This window comes from Trachemys scripta, chromosome 2, assembly GCF_013100865.1.
Source record: "Trachemys scripta elegans isolate TJP31775 chromosome 2, CAS_Tse_1.0, whole genome shotgun sequence".
NCBI classification, from domain to species: domain Eukaryota; kingdom Metazoa; phylum Chordata; order Testudines; family Emydidae; genus Trachemys; species Trachemys scripta.
In genome coordinates this window covers 240135399-240152898 of record NC_048299.1, presented here as the reverse complement: position 1 = coordinate 240152898, position 17500 = coordinate 240135399, and positions in this window count along the sequence as shown.

The window sequence follows — 17500 nt, the reverse complement described above, 5'->3', positions numbered from 1 at the left end:
CCACTCCTGGAAGGGGCCAATGCACCCCTGTGGACCCTGTGGGGGAGCACATGGCTCTGTGCGCTGCCCCTCTCTGCAGGCACCGCCCCCACAAGTCCTATTGGCCGCAGTTCCCCGTTCCTGGACAATGGGAACTGTGTGGGCGGTGCTTGCAGGCAGGAGCAGCGCATGGAGACCCCTGGCCCCCCAACCCCAGGGGGCCGGGGGGCATGCTGGCCACTTCCGGGAGTGGCGTGGGGCCAGGGCAGGCAGGGAGCCTGCCTTAGCGGCAGCCCCACTACACCGCCGGACTTTTAGCAGCTGGAGATTGCGATCGAATGAGAGAGTCTCCAGGATCGACCAGTCAATCGCGATCTACAGGTTGGTGACCACTGGTCTAAATAATACTTAGTTCTGCCATGAGTGCAGGGAACTGGACTAGATGACCTCTCGAGGTCCCTTCCAGTCTTATGATTCTATATACTTTAATATAAGCCAATATTTAATACTCTAGAAACAGCAACTATTATTGATCCATGTATAAACAAGATGATGTCCACAAAAACTGACTCAACAAGATATTATTATGTATAATTTAATTTTGATAATGCAAAGTGCTAGCATTTGTGTGGTCATACAATCGCTAAGTCAGAATCATCAAACAATGCTAAAATCCTGTTCCATTGGTATGTGATAAATATCACTGTCCTTTTTATAATCATCTTTTTCTAGCTTCATCATCCTCACAGACTGCATCTTCCTTGAGGCTGATACAATAAATTTCTGGTACCAGCTAAAGGGTGATCTTGAAATCCTCTCTGCAGAAATGGCTTGACCTTGTGTATAATTAATGGCCACCCAAAAAATTGCACTGAACACCTCTTAAATTTGTCATCTAATAGACAAGCATTTACGGTGGAAGAATTTGTTTGCTTGACATCATGAATCAAGGTGTTGCATCAGGAGAAAGATTTTCAGCAGGAGGGCAAAAACCCTCAAAAAATTTGCTTGTGAGGGGTAGAGATGGAGAGATGAAAGAATGCATCAGAAAGAAAAATAAATGGAAAATGTGCTGAGACTCTATACTCCATTTAATCAGAACAAATTTAATTGGGATAGACACTTTATTGGGACAGCTCCAAGAGAAATTATTGGAAGATATCTAGTGAACAGAATGGGTATTTAAAAAAGTAAAAAAAATAAATTAGCCCTATGTTGATTGCAAGTATTGCTGCTTAATGGGGACAGAATTAGCAAATGGGGAAAGAATTAGCAAAAACCCTGCTTAGATGGGATTTATTCATTATTATTAAATGCTATTTAATCAGGTGCTAAATAGGATCTTGATCCTGAAAATTCTTGCACATGTGCTTAACTCCACTACCATGAGGAGTTCCATTGGGTAGTAAAATTAAGTACATGTGTAACTGTTTACAGGATCAAGACCTAGGTGTGAAAATCTAACTTGTAACCTTTTAAGAGAAGTTATAAGTAAAGATAAAAAAGAAATGAAGTAAATGTTTTAAATTTTTTCTTATGTTCTTAATGTTAGTTTAAGTCTATATTTATCTAGCTATATAATTTCTTGTAAGAAAAGAACTCTTTTCTTAACTGGGTTTATAGGCTGTCCACTGGTATATCCCAATTAAGAGGATTCTGCTTGATCTGAATTAGTTGAGCAGCAGATAATTTGAACATGTTAATAAATATGATCAATTACTCATTTCCCCCTCCTCAGATTATTTTAGGGAAAGCTTGAAACCCAGACACCAGTCAAACAAGCAATCAAAATCTGTCTAAATCACTGCGGGTGAAATTCACTCCTGAATGAGAACTTCTGCATTACCTAAGACTTGCTTTGTCCTGGTGTGAACTTCCCCTTGTTTGTATAATTTAAATTAGCTTTTACTTATCATAGGTTATTTTGTTAATGTGTACACAAATTCACAAATTAAATGAAAAATATAACCAATTTTACATTAATTTTTGTATGTACAAGTGTGTTATCTCCAATGTTATATACCTTTTGATGGCTGCCGGTATTTTAACAACTCTGAACGTAAGAGTAGTGCACTTAATGCTCACATATCCTGAGTAAAATCTGCAACACTTCTTGAGGAAATGTTAAAATGTTCAACATCCATGTTCTCAACAAGTAAATAACACATTATATAGCTACATTATGACCAGATTATATCTATTAGTTACTGCTGTGCACCATGTAAATCTCCGGATTCCCCTGGGAAATGAGAAAATCATTTCAGACTTCAATAACTAACAATCAGTTATTGCTCTGGGCAATAATAAAGCTGAATGCAATTACCTAAAGTGAAGTTAGCAGTGTAACAAATGAAATACAGATTTCTTTCTCTCTTAAAATAAATGTAGCATCTCCTCATCACACGCTACTGCATAGCATAATAGGGTCTTCTAAACAGTGTATTGTCTGAACAGCCTATTTGAGATTTGAAATATATGTGATTAAAACTTATAAAAGTTACTTTTTATGACATCACTTGCATGATTAGTGCTGGGAAAAGACTAAGGGCTATAAAACTGCAAAAGTAAAACACTCATTCTAGGAAAATAGATTTTTAAAAGCCACACTCTGCTCCCAGTAGCACTCCTCACTTGTTAGTAGAGGCAATCTGCACAAAAAGGGACAAGGAGAGATTTCTGTTCATAAAAGGCCTTTTGATAAGGTCATTCACAAAACAGGCTACAATTGTGCAAGCAGAACATTTAGACTATTTTCAGATTGTTATACCTATTTCTTCTGTTTTCATAAAAGGTCAATTTTTAGGAGCAAAAATGATTAGTACTTAGGTAGGATTTCTTCTATATACAAATTAGTTGTCTGTTAAGGTCCAAATCCTTCAAACATATATGAGCATACTTATCTTTAGAACTATCTGCTGTTGTAAAATTAAGCACATACATAAATGTTTGCTGGATCAGGGCCTTAGTATGTGGCTCTAGTATCAGTGATTTTTTTTCATTGAAATGAAAAGAATTCTTTAACAAAAATTCATGACTCAGAATAATGCTCCTTTACATATATTACTTTGTGCTTTGTTATTGAGTATCAAGTATTAATTTTCTATCCTGAATTTGTTTCTAATTAATTATTTGCATGCATTTCCTCTTTGTCATAACAGAATTCAATTAACTTGAAATAGATTTCCCAGTAGAAAGTTAATCCTAAATCCTAATGTTTTGTGAAACCAATTTTTATATATAAATGCAGTCTGGATTTGAGCAGAAAATGTTTCAGAAACCATAATTTTTCTGGCAAGGTTACTGTCTTTACATTTGATGCTGCAAACTAAATTTTCATTAGTGTATTACTCCAAGACATTATTTACTTTTAATCCTTAACATAATTGGTATTATTTTTTCTATCTTATTGGGAGCTAATTACACCTTCCTCTCCTCCCCCATAGCATGTATCCACTGGTTTGTAGTTGTAGGGTTGTTCACTGGTGTTGGGTTGTGTGACACTCTTTTAGAGCCCTTCAAGCATGGAATATTTTTCTATTCTGTTTTTGTATGGTGCCTAGCACAGTGGGGCTTCCAGAGGCTAGTGAAATACAAATAATACTCTTTTTAAATAGAGCATTAAAACATTTGTGGCCAAAGCTTGATGTCCTTCATTTCAATGGAAGTTTTACCTGAATAAAGATGAAATCTTCTCAATTTGGCCTTTATTGAATTACTGGACTTTGCAAAAGACAAGAATGAGAAGATGTGTCAGTGTCTGTGCCTACTCACCTTGAGAATAGCCCTTCAGGATAAAATTATCAGCCATTCAGAGCATTTTGACACAGGTTTCTTTTTCATATTATTCAAAAATTAAATCCATGCAGCCATTAAAGTGTAGTATCATGAAGATGCGTTATGGATTTGATAGCAGCCTTCAATTACTTGAAGGGGGGTTCCAAGAGGATGGAGCTCGGCTGTTCTCAGGGTGGCAGATGACAGAACAAGGAGCAATGGGGGAGGTCTAGGCTGGATGCTAGGAAACAGTATTTCACTAGGAGGGTGGTGAAGCACTGGAACGGGTTGCCTAGGGAGGTAGTGGAATCTCCCTCCTTAGAGGTTTTTAAGGCCTGGCTTGACAAAGCCTTGGCTGGGATGATTTAGTTGGTGTTGGTCCTGCTTTGATTAGGGGGTTGGACTAGATGACCTCCTGAGGTCCCTTCCAACCCTAATATTCTATGATTCTATATGCAGCAATTAGGTAAAAGAATTATGCTGAGAAACTATGATTAAAATACTGTGGGTTGTTTTATTTTTTTTTTTCAGTTAAATGAACCAGTGCTTGAAAGTTGTTTGGAGGTATGAGATGCTGCAGGTTATTATAATTAAATTTTTATTTAGATCAGGGGTTCTCAAACTGGGGGTCACGAGGTTCTTATTTGGGGGAGGGGGGTCACAGGCTGTCAGCCTCCACCCCAAACCCCACTTTGCCTCCAGCATTTATAATGGTGTTAAATGTGTAAAGAAGTGTTTTTAATTTAAAAGGGGAGTCGCACACAGAGGCTTGCTATGTGACAGGGGTCACCAGTACAAAAGTTTGAGAACCACTGATTTAGATACTATAAAACAAGAATGAGAGTGTTGTCTACTGGTTAGATCTGGGCTTAGGCATCCGGTGCCATGGGTCCTGATCCTGAAAACATTTACGCATATTTTTCAGATGAGGTAACTAAAGCTCACAGAGGCTCAGTGACATGGCTAGGAAACACTGTGCCCTGGTGAATTAGACAATGGCTATCAAACCAAAAGACCTGCTTTCTAATTTAGTATTTGATATGATTTTTTAGCATTTTTACCAACACTTGGATTGAAAGCATTTGATGTAATACTGTACAACATTCTGATTTAAAAAATAGCACGATACAATACAAAGAGAGTGCATGTTAAATAGATTCAGAACTGGCTAACTGATAGATCTCAAAAAGTAATCATCAGTGGGGAATCATCATCAAATGAGGGTGGTTCTAATGGGATTCTACAGAGATCGCTAGTAGGCCTAACACTATTCACCATTTTCCATCAATGATTTTGAAGTAAATATAGAATCACTTCTGACAGACTTCGTAGAAGATACAAAGATTGGCAGAAAGGTAAATAATGAAGACAGGGCAATCAGAGGAGCGATCTGGATCACATGATAAGCTCTGCCCATTCAAACAAGATGTGTTTTTAATATAGCCAAATACAAAAGTTTGTACGTCTAGGTACAAGGAATACAAGCTACACTGACAGTCCGAGGCACTGTATCCTGGAAAGCAGTGACTCTGAAAAAGACTTAGGGGTCATAGTGGACAAGCAGCTCAACTTGAGCTCCCAGTGGGATGCTTTGGCAAAAACGGCTAATGTGATCCTTGGATGTATAAACTAGGGATGTAAAATATTAAACTGTTAAACAGTTAACAGATAAGCATTAGTATTACTGTTAAAACACCCTAACTGTTAACCCCCAGCCAAGAGCTGGCCAGAGCAGCCATGCTAGCCGTCTCATCCTAGCCCCAGGCTGGCCACAGCGACCCCAGCCCCGGGCAGGCCAGAGCGACCCCCTCCCCAGCCGCACCAGCCAGAGCAGCCCCAGCCTCTCTATCTTTAATTGGTTAACCGGTTAAACAATATAACTTTCATCGTTTAAAGGGTTAACTTTTAAAATGATATTTACATCCCTAGTATAAAGAGAGTAACGAGTGGGATGTGATTTTACTTCTGTATATGGCATCAGTGAGCTCAATACTGGAATATCACATCCAGTTCTATTGTCCACATTTAAAAAGGTTGTTGAAAAGCTGGAGAAGGTGCAGAAAAGAGCTACACCAATTATTCAAGGGCTGAAAATTTCCAGTGAAGAGACTTCAAAAGCCCAATCTGTTTAATTTACAAAAAAAGGAGAGTGAGAGTTGACTTGAGTACAAGTACTTGGCTAAGTATACTAGTACCTTCACAGGCCCAAATACCAGGTAATAAAGGCTTCTTTATTCTAGCAGAGAAAGGCATAACATGAACCAATGACTGGTAGCTGAGGCCAGACAAACTGAAGTTAGAAATTAGGCACAATATTTTAATAGTGGGGGCGATTAACCACTGGAACAAACTACTAAGGGAAGTGGCATTCTCCATCTCTTGCTCTCTTCCAATCAACATGAGATGCCTTTCTGGGAAATATGCTTTAGTCAAATACAAGTTATTGGGCTCAATACAGGGGTAACTGAGTAAAATTTAATGGCTTGTGATATGCAGAAAGTCAGAGATGATATAATGGTCCCTTCTGGCCTTAAACACCATGTATCTATAAAAGAAAAGCTGTGTGCTACAGGTATGTGTCTCTAGCTTTGTTATCTATGGTATAAATATAATTTGTCTTGTTGAAAGAGGCAACAAGCTGCAGCATTCAATATCAGTTTGGCCAGCAGCACTCAGTGTATTCATTTAATAATCTTATGATCCACTGTTGTGGGGTGTGCCGGGCCTGTTGCACCCTCAGATGAGTTAGTATGGAGCTGCATGTACTCCCTGCACCAGTTTCCCTTCTCAGGAAGTCACTAATTCCACTTCAGGCACTCTTGACTTTGATTCAATAACACCCTTCTTAGAGCTTGTTCATTACAAAAACTGCAACAAAAACTCACAAATAAATTGGCTTTCAGGGTTCCCCTGAAGTCTTCCCTCTAGGCTCTGTTCCCTCAGGGTTCTCTCTCAGTTTGTATCTTTTCCTTATAGCAGGAGCCCCAGCTCTTCTCCTGGTTGCAATTTATCTCCCAAAGCTGATCCCACCTCATCTTCAGGGTCAGAGGGTTTGGCAGCTTTCTAATGCTGGTGTCTGCTCTCTGTTAATTGAGGGCACTGCAGAAGCCTTCTTACTCCCTTCAGTGTCTGAAGATATCTGCCCTGCTATGAAGGAGGAGGGCCCCCTTCTCTCAGCTCGTTCCTTGACTGAGTGAGAGGAAAGCCTTGACCCACTCTCTCTGCAAGGCTCCAGGTCCCACAGGCCCTTAAAGATACAGTATCACGATCCCTTCTAAATGCTACTTCTTCCTGGTCTTGTTAGTCTCTAAGGTGCCACAAGTACTCCTGTTCTTCTTCTTCCTGGTCTGTACTCCTGTATTCACCCTTTGCACATTATTGTAATCATCTTTGTACGAAGTATGCCTTCTGAGGTATCATTTGAAAACTCATAATTTGCTGGTCATTATTTTCCCAGTAAAATATGTGTGGCAACATTGTATGTAAAGTTATGAGACTCCACTGTATGGTGTTACTAAGACATTTTCCAAGTCTGGGGAGTGGCCAAACCAGTTCCTTAGAAACAAAAGGCAAGCTGACACCTCAGCCAGGTGTAAATAAGGTTAAATGGGTCTTCACCTGCTAAATGGCTGTTAATTGGCAGGAAAAGAGACAGGTGAAAAATCTACATCTTAAAAAGAAACAGCATGGGCTTCCCAGACACACAGACTTTTTGTCTCCTGAACCTCAGCTGGAGATGCATCTTGAAGAAGGCAAAGGACTATAGGAAGGAAGGGCTGATACTCCAAATCATTTCTCCCTTTCTGTCTGCCCATGGCATTCATGACACCTGAAGAACAAAGGAAGCAGCATTGGACTGAAGGAGGGATTCTGCCTGAAAGAAGTGCAGCCACTAGAGACTGCTGAAAAGTGGTGAGAGAGACCTTCCTTTGAATTCACGCTAGTTGGTTAAGTTAGGCATTAGTTGCATTTTACTTTATTTTTCTTGTAACCAATTCTGACTTATATGTCTCATTATTGGCATTCACTTAAAATCTATCTCTTTGTAGTTAATAAACTTGTTTTATTGTTTTATCTAAACTAGTGTGTTTGAACTGAAGTGTTTGAGAAACTCCATTTGGGATAACTGTGTGTCCTGGACTTTATATGACCTTGTATTGTCCAGGAGAGAGCTGGGCAGTACAAGAGGTATTTTGGGGGAAAGTCTGGGACTGGAGTGTTCTGGTGTCACTGTGCAGCAGTGTAATCCAAAAGTGGCTGGCTGCAACGCTCCCACATTATAGCTGGGAGTAACTTACATGCTGGAGGCTGTGTGTGAGCAGACCAGAGAGGTAGGTCTAATAGCAAAGCAGTGAGAGCTGAGTGACACAGCTGTTACTCCAGCTTAGAGAGCTGAGTGACACAGCTGTTAATCGGTCCAGATTGTACCCTGGGCATGTCATACATCCCTTTCCTCTCTCCCCATATCTCCTCAGGCTTTGTGTATCAGACCACTCCAAACTCTTAAAAGAGCCATGCCAGGTAATGGGAAGGATTGAATAGTAAGCAGTACTGCCTGAAAAGGGCAGACTATCCATCACACCCACTCAACAAAACTGTGTTCCAGCCAAGAACATCCAACACCAAATTCCCTGGGTTGTGCAGTTAATGAATGCAGTAGACAGCACAATACAATGGCTACCCCTTACAACAAAGACCAGAAGTGACTCAACCTCTTCAGTCATAAGTATTACTCTTATGCAGCATTGCAATTCAGAATAGCTAACCATCAAGCGCTCATGTCAAAATATAATGAATTCAACATCTTTACTGAGTATTTGCCAGAGGAGCACCACAAGCAATTTAAGGCCATCATAAAGGAAGGACAACTCTTAGCAAAAACATAATTACAGGCCTCCTTAGATTGGCCAGTACTGCAGCCTGATCCATTTCCACTGCAATTGTGATATGATGACCATCTTGGTTTCAGTTGTCCAGCTTCCCCACGGAGTTGGAAGACCTCCCTTTTGATGGTCTCAAGTTGTTTGGTTAGTCTACTGATGACTTACTTCATACTTTAAAAGATTCAAGGGCCACATTTAGATCTCTCAGGTTTTATGTACCTGCAAATAAAAAACAATATAGCTCAGAGATCTCACCCCATTCATTTCTCTAGTTTACGAAGATCCTCTGAGCCTCCTGCCAAGAGCCCGGGGTACTCAAAAAGGAAACCACCAGCTAAAACAGCTAACTCATCCCAGCCATCCATTTCATTCAAACATCAGTTTTGATGGCTTAGTCAAGAATCTGGACCAACCATTGCACAAGAATCTACAGCTACACTATCCCAGCCTCCTTCCCCACTTTGGATACTGCCTCTCCCAATTTCAGCCTGCATGAGGGAAAATACTGTTTGATCAATGGCTCGATGTCTAGTTGGCAGCGGGTATTAAGCGGAGTGCCCCAAGGGTCGGTCCTGGGGCTGGTTTTGTTCAATATCTTCATTAATGATCTGGAGAATGGCATGGATTGCACCCTCAGCAAGTTTGCAGATTACACTAAACTGGGAGGAGCGGTAGATACGCTGGAGGGTAGGGATAGGATACAGAGGGACCTAGACAAATTAGAGGATTGGGCCAAAAGAAATCTGATGAGCTTCAACAAGGACAAGTGCAGAGTCCTGCACTTAGGACAGAAGAATCCCATGCACTGCTACAGATTAGGGACCGGGCGGCTAGGCAGCAGTTCTGCAGAAAAGGACTTGCAGAAAAGGGGTTACAGTGGATGAGAAGCTGGATATGAGTCAACAATGTGCCCTTGTTGCCAAGAGGGCTAACAGCATTTTGGGCTGTATAAGTAGGAGAATTGCAGCAGATTGAGGGATGTGATCCTTCCCCTTTATTCGGCAGTGGTGAGGTCTCATCTGGAGTACGGTGTCCAGTTTTGGGCCCCACACTACAAGAAGGATGTAGAAAAATTGGAAAGAGTCCAGCGGAGGGCAACAAAAATGATTAGGGGGCTGGACCACATGACTTAGGAGGAGAGACTGAGGGAACTGGGATTGTTTAGTCTGCAGAAGAGAAGAATGAGGGGGGATTTGATAGCTGCTTTCAACTACCTGAAAGGGGATTTCAAAGAGGATGGATCTAGACTGTTCTCAGTGGTACCAGATGAGAGAACAAGGAGTAATGGTCTCAAGTTGCAGTGGGGGAGTTTAGATTGGATATTAGGAAAAACTTTTTCACTAGGAGGGTAGTGAAGCACTGGAATGGGTTACTTAGGGAGGTGGTGCAATCTCCTTCCTTGGAGGTTTTTAAGGTCAGGCTTGACAAAGCTCTGGCTGGGATGATTTAGTTGGTGTTGGTCCTGCTTTGCGCAGGGGGGTTTGACTAGATGACCTCCTGAGGTCCCTTCTAACCCTAATATTCTATGATTCTATATAGGCTCCTATTACTCCCCCACCCCCTGTCCCAATTTTTCACATTTGCTGTCTGGTCACCCTAAGTAGTGGTGAAATGCCTCATAACCGTCTGAGAGTGTCATAGTAACCTCTTCTTCCAACCTTGCAGATGATCCAGGTGGGTGTCAATATGTTGCAACATGATGGAATTTCTGTCTTTGTAGTTTACTATATTAAAAATCTAGGCAATTGCATATAACAAACTATGTTAACGGAACATTATTAAGGCTGCAAAGTCAAGAACACCCAAATTAGGAAATGCCAGAATTAAAGTTGTCTGTGCAATCTTAATTTGTCCCCCTTGTGGGTATGTATTAGGATTAGAGTTTGATTTATTTTCTATATTTTGATATGTGGTGTTGACAATTTTTGTTAACAGTTCTAAAGCTTTAACATTTTGAATCTCAGCATCTACTATCATTAAATAATTGTTGTCTGACCTCTGCCCCATAATTTCCTGCAACTGTGTAAATTTAAATTGATAAAAATAAAAAAATGCTAACAAATAAACATCAATATTACCCATCAAAATTATTAGAAAAAAAATTAATTCTACCGAGCCTAATTATGATTCAGTACGTAATTACGTGATCATATTGTTTTGCTCAAAGTACACAGAATAATCTGGTTTGGCATTGTAGTGAGGGAGGGTGGCCTCCCTCTGAGCCTGAGGGATCATTACACTCTCCCTGGTGAGTAAAACCATGCCAGCCCTGCCCCCCTCAAGCAGAGTTGAGGGACAGGAAATATAAGAGGCTGACCCTTCAGCTTAATTTGGCGAGAGCCAGTAAAGGAGGCAGATGTCTCTACCCTGCTGCAGGACTCTGGACCAGACCCCAAGCTATATGGTCTCCTGTCCCTGGAAGTGGAGAGGAGCTGCTGGGACTACTGTCTGCCACTTTACCTTGAGGAGATGGAGTACCTGCAGACTATGGAGCCACACCAATGGACTGGGGTAGCCCAGGGGAACCAGACATTAGTCAGGTTGTGCTGTTGCCTTCTGAGTCAGCATGTTTTGGCAGGATCCCTGCTGACCCAGTGGTGGGGTCTCCCACCACTGTTAGGGCCCTGGGCTGGAACCTGGTGAAGTAGGGTGGACCCGGGTCCTCCTACCCCCCACTGTTGCCAACCCCAACCCTTGGGTGATGGCCGGAAGCCTTGTGCCTTGTTTGTGGCTTGTCCCAAGGCTGCAAGCCCATAGACTGTGTTTGCTGTCTGCCTTAGTCAGGAGGCTAGCCAAAAGATGGCTTAATTGCTTGTTGCTCTGCCCTGCTCAGAAGGCCAGAGCCACTGACAATGATTGCTGTCTGCCTTAGCCAGAAGGCTCGGGCTAAAGACTGCTTATTGTGATGTCCCACTCAGGGAGTCAGAGCCTAGACTATATTTACTGTCTGCCTTAGCCAGAAGGCTTGAGCCAAAAGACTCCTTATTGCTTTGACCTGCCCAGTAGGTCTGAGCCCAGACTGTGATTATTGTCTGCCCCCGCCAGGCGGCTTGGGCCAGACACTGCTAATTAGTTTCTGTTTATTGCCTGATACAGTGAATCAGAGTGGCCTCCCTCTGAGTAGAGCCCTGCAAATCTTCAGATATCTGCTTTATTTCTTCTGACCCAGTGGCAAATTAATCATGGGCCCATTTGGGGGCTCCCAGGAGCATGAGGACTGTGGCCCTGCCCCCTGCTTCTCCTCTTTCCCCTGGCCAGGCCAGAAGCCGGAGTCACAGCCAGGCCAGAGCTGCCCAGGGAGCTTGGGTCTCTGTGGAGAGACCCAGCCCCTCCACCTGTCCTAGGCGGGGGCTAGGGTGCCCAAGAGCAGCTCCCGGCCTGTGTCCCTGCCCCCTGGGGTAGATAGAGAGTCCGGGGGCTCTGGGGTGGCAGAATGGGTGGAAGGCGCCCTCCTACTTTTTAACAAAAGAAATCTGGCTTAGGAGCAGGTGAGAGCAGGGGGTGCCACATCATCAGCTGCGTGTGTGGCTGCAGCTCCCAGCCCCAGCTCTGCAGGCAGAAGATGAGTCCCATTATGGGCAGAGGAAGCCTGCTCAGGGGAAGAGGGGGTTGCAGTGTCAGGAGATGGGGAGGGGATGGACGTAGTTTGGAGGTGAGTAGTGGGTTGTACATTTGGGGTCATGTGCCACTCCCCCTCTCCCCCCCGATTTCTGCAGGCCCTGAGCTGCTCTGTTCAGCCTTTGCGGGGAGGGGGAAGAGAGAATTGGGGAAGGAAAGTGGGGTAGGCTGGAAGAGGCAGTGGGAAAGGGGGATGGGATAGGGCAGGGGGTAGGAGGAAGGAGTGGGAGTGGGGGATTGGGGAAGAGACAATGGGGAAGGGATATGGTAGGGGTAGGGAGTTGGGTGAGGGGAATCAGGAAATGTGGAGCGGAGGAGGTGTAAGGTAGAGGGGAGGGGAAGGGGATGGGATGGGGAAGAGACTTGGGGAAGGGGGAAGAGGCATGGGATGGAGAAGGGGGAAGAGAAGGAGAAGGGTCATGGGGTGGGGAGAGGAAGGGATAAGGGTGGGGAGAGGAAAGGGTAGGGGAAGGCACTGTGCACCTGAATTGCCTGAGTATGTTATGTTGTCCCCATTATGTTGTCCCCCACAGCACCGGCAGCCCAGGTACCACTCCAGATGGGGGGAGAGAGCCAGTGAGCCAGGGGAAATGTCTTCAGCACACACATACTTCTCCCCCCCCCCCAAACATAGCAGTCAAACTATACTTATGGGGGTGACACACCTGCCCCCAGGGGCCCATCTTGGCTCTCACTGCCCCAGCATTTACATCTGTGGCTTATCCGAGCCCTCTACCAGCAGACTCTGGTGCCCACAGTTCCCGGGCCACTTGGCAGCTCGTTCCTCAGCACTGCTGGAAGGGGGGGGGGGGGACTGCTCCCAGACACCTGCTTTCTTGCTCTGCTCTGGGCACTGTTGGGGCTGCAGCTCATTGAGGCTCTTCTCCACGTGGCAGCTGGGATGGGACTTTGCAACTTTTGGCTGCAGATTGCAGAAGCTGTGGTGCTGAGTGCAGGGGCCAGAGCGCAGCAACCCGATCCTGGGGCTCCAATTGCCTTTGCTCTTCCTCCCCCTGTGCCTGCCCAACATGGTGCACCGTTGCACAGAGCCTGGTATCCCCCCACCCCAAGGGAATACCTTCTCTACAGTCTGGGATCTCCCTGCCCCAGAGGATACATCCTCTACAGACCGGGATCTCCTGGACATAGCCAGTCCCCAATCCAGGATCCCCCCTGTGACAAACTGGGACTGTTTTTACTGTGGTCTGTGAATGCTGACAGGGAAGTGTGGCTAGAATAGTCTGCATTGGGGGATGGGAGACTGACCAACGGAGAATACCTGAGCATGTAACATGAGAACCCAGGAAGGGGTTAAAGGCCAGGTGACACCTTTGCCAGGAAAACTGAACTAAGGCTGTGGGAGGGGTCGCTGAAGGCAGAGTTTGAGGAGCTGGCTGGTGATGTGGCTGGGAGGCAGACAGGGCTCTGAACTCCCAAGGGAGCTGGGGCGCCCTGGGACCCCAAGATGGACCTAACTGAAGGGGGTCCTGTTGTCTGTGCCTGCAAGACCTGTCGTGGACTGTATTCCTGTCGTCTAAATAAACCTTCAGCTTTACTGGCTGGCTGAGAGTCATGGTGCATCACAAAAAGCCGGGGGTGCAGGGCCCTAAGTCCCCCATACTCCGTGACACCCCCATCCCATGGGGACACATCTAGGCCCCCCCACTCCCCTAGGCCTCCTCCCTTCCTGGGACACCTCCCTGTCACAGTTTAAACTGCCTGCACGAAGCCAAGCATATCTGCACACCACCCCATGTACATCCTCTCTCCAGAGCCCAGGGTAAAACATCCTTCTCCCTCCACCCTCTGGTGAAACAGACCCCTTCCCCCAAGATCGTGATGCTGAGGTTTCCCCTTGGTTGGGACTGGCGTGTGGCTCTCACACTGCTGGGAAGGGGACTCCTGAGACTATTACCCTGCTCTGCACAAACCAGTACTCTGAGTAACAGGACAAAATTAAGAGGGGGAAATGCAAAGCTATCAGGGGAAATCTTCCTGGCAGTGCAATTTCTGTTTTAAGTTGTGGAACAATCTCCCAGGGGAAGGGCTGGAAATCCCCAGGCTTGGAATTTTTAAAAGGAGACAAAACACGCTGCAAGGAGCAGCCCTGCATTTGCTGGGAGAGAAACTGAGATGGGATGATCACAGAGGGGATTTTTTGGTCCTCTAATTTCTATAATTCCATCCCACTATTCTGGGAGTACAAATTCTGGTACTAAAGACCTGGTGCCTGGATCCCATTGCTCTGGGATTGTGAGTTAGCATCCTGACATGCAACTCCTACAAGGCCAGTAATGTAGCTCCTGCTGTTAGTACAGCTGTTTGCAAGTGCCCTTGTGTTTAGCTGAACCCTCTTACAGAGATTGAGTGCATCCCCACTATATTGTGAGCAGGCATTCTGCCACTGCTATCCTGCTGCGGGGATCCCAGTGTGCTTGTACTGTGAATTTTTGGCACTCACCCCTACTATATGTATTTCATTGTGCTGGTATTGCTCGTGCCCTGGCGCAATGACATTATGGTAGAAATATGAATTCTGAAAATAGTGCCCTGGTGTGATGGTCACTCTGGGCTGTTACTCTGAATCCTCTCTTTTTGAATGCAGTAGCGTTGTAACCCTATTGGTCCCAGGACATTAGAGAGACAAGGTGGGTGAGCTAATATCTTTTACTGGACCAATTTCTGTTGGTGAGAGAGACAAGCTTCCAAGCTTATGCGGAGTTGCTCTTCAGGTCTGTAAACTCAAAAGATTGTCTCTCTCACCAACAGAAGCTGGTCCAGTAAAAGATATTAGCTCACCTCACCTTCTCTCTCTAATGTAAATTCTGTCATTATGGGCCTGTTGGGTGCATCCTAATATACTGAGAGCATGAATCTTGGCCAGTGGTGTCAATCTTAATGCTAATAGCCTGCTGTTTAGATCTTACTCCACTCTGAGCCTGAGAGTTTTGATTTTGGCATGTGTATCCTGATGCCAATCCATGAAGGCAGTGGAGTTTGGAAATAAGGTGAACACAGAGCCAGCCTTACGGGTGGGTGTTATGGTCAAGAGGCAAGGAACAGAGTGGGCCTGGGGTGCAAGACCATGGAAGGGAGCTCTGGGCAATAGGGATGGGGGAGGCAGTGGAGCCCAGGGTGATGAGGAAGTATTCCTCTGCCACTTTGGTCTGGGCCTGCCCCCCTTTTACAAAAGCTCCAGGACGCTTGGGCTCCCTCCAGCAATCTGTCTCCCTGGCTGGCTGCCACTGCTCTTACCACTGCCCAGCTCTGGCTTCTGGTCTAGCCAGAAGGGGAGAGGAGGAGCAGGGCCTCATGGTGAGGCAGATGTGGGGGGGGCCCCAAAGTTCTTTGTGCCCAGGGCCCCAATAAACCTTAATCCACCTCTTTGCTGACCATTTTTGCAGATTGGATGCAGATACAAATTTTGTATCTATGCAGAGCTCTGCCTCTGAGCCTGAAATGAAGGGACCAGTACAGGATAAATCAGGTTGTGTAGTAAAGGGGGTGCTGTCTGTAGGACCCCGGCCTTATTTGTTGCAGAAGTTGGGCGGTGGGTATTGAATGAAGCAGGAGACTGCAGGAAGAGAAAAGACAGTCTCATGGTTAAGGCAATTGAATGTTGCCCTGGATAATTAAATTCTATCCCAGCCTCTGCCAGAGTTCCTGTGTGACACTAGGCAAGTTGTTTAAAACAAACTTTTCATAGGTCACTAATTTTGTGTTCCTCATTTTTTGGGCGTCCAGCTTGATTCCCTGGAATCTGACTTGCAGAAGTGCTGAGTATTGACAGCTGCAACTGAAGTCAATGAGAGCTGTACTTCAAACAAAAAGGGCTGTATAACACTCAATACTCTGAAAAATCAGGTCCGAGGCATCTCAAATTGGGCATGCAAAATTAGTGGAAACTTTTGACTTTATTGTATGCCTCAGCTCCCAGTCCCTCGCCTCAGGTTATTAAGATACATTTATGTTTGTGGAGCATTCAGAGACCAATGATGAGTGCCATGGAAAAGATGAGTATATTAATCTGTTTTCAGAGCTGGGTTTGAACAGTATGTAGTAAATAAGGCATGGGGCCAACACACTGAAAAATGAAAATAAACAAAATATTGAATATTCATTTAATGAGCTATCCTGTGTACTGAATGAGGAGGTGGTCCTGTGGAAAAAATAGCATGTGATCAATGACTATCATAATGCATATACACAAGGGGGCTGACTTAAGGTTGCACATGCAATGTTAAATCTGTAATTTTCTAATTTTTCAGTGCTTGACTTTGCAACCTTACTAGTATTCTTTTAACATTTTTATCTGTGTGTGTGTGTGTGTGTGTGTGTGTATATATATATATATAACTGATATTTTCCTTTTAAGAGCATCCATTAAAAGAAAATGTTTTGATATAGAAATAAAGTTAACAATAGTACATAATACTCGATGGGTCTGAGCTATGATTATGTTGTGATTAAATATTTATTTATATTTGATGAAAATATGTTAGTATGTTGATAGGCTCTACAGAAACCCAAAGTTAGATAAGGGTGGGTATGATATCCAGGCCTATTTATTTTCTTGCTTTTTAGTACCTGGGTTGAAATCCTCCCCCAAAAGAAATCTGTGGCAAAACTTCCATTGACTTCAGTGGAACTAGGATTTCAACCTTGGTTTTTTAAATGTTGTAATAGGTAACTTATGTTGCCACTTAGGAACCTTACCAGGTTTTTGAAACAATAAATAAAACTGATCTCATATTAAATGACAAAACTACATGAGTTATTTTTTTCTTATACTTGATTGCTTTTGAAATATTAACACAAGTTACCATATAGAAAATTTCAGTTTTTCCAAATATGTCATATTAAGGCATTATCTAAATACAGTAAAAGCTGTGTTATCTGGCATTTTACCAACCGGAAAGCTCTAGAAACCAGCGTTTCTGATATCCATTAAAAGTCCAGTTGGTGTGAGACCAGTAGGCTCCCCACCTGGCTCTGCGTGGCTCCCCGAAAGCAGTGACATGTCCCTGCTGCTCCTAGGTGGAGGAATGGCCATGGGGCCTCTGTGTGCTGCCCCCCCTCCGCAGCTCCCATTGACTGGGAACTGCAGCCAATGGGAGCTGCAGGGACGGCGCCTGCGGGCAAAGGCAGCACGCAGAGCCACCTGAGGTGAGTGCTGCCTGTATCCGGCACCCTGAAACCCCTCCCGCACCCCAACCCCGTCCCCAAATTCCTTCCCAGAACCTGCA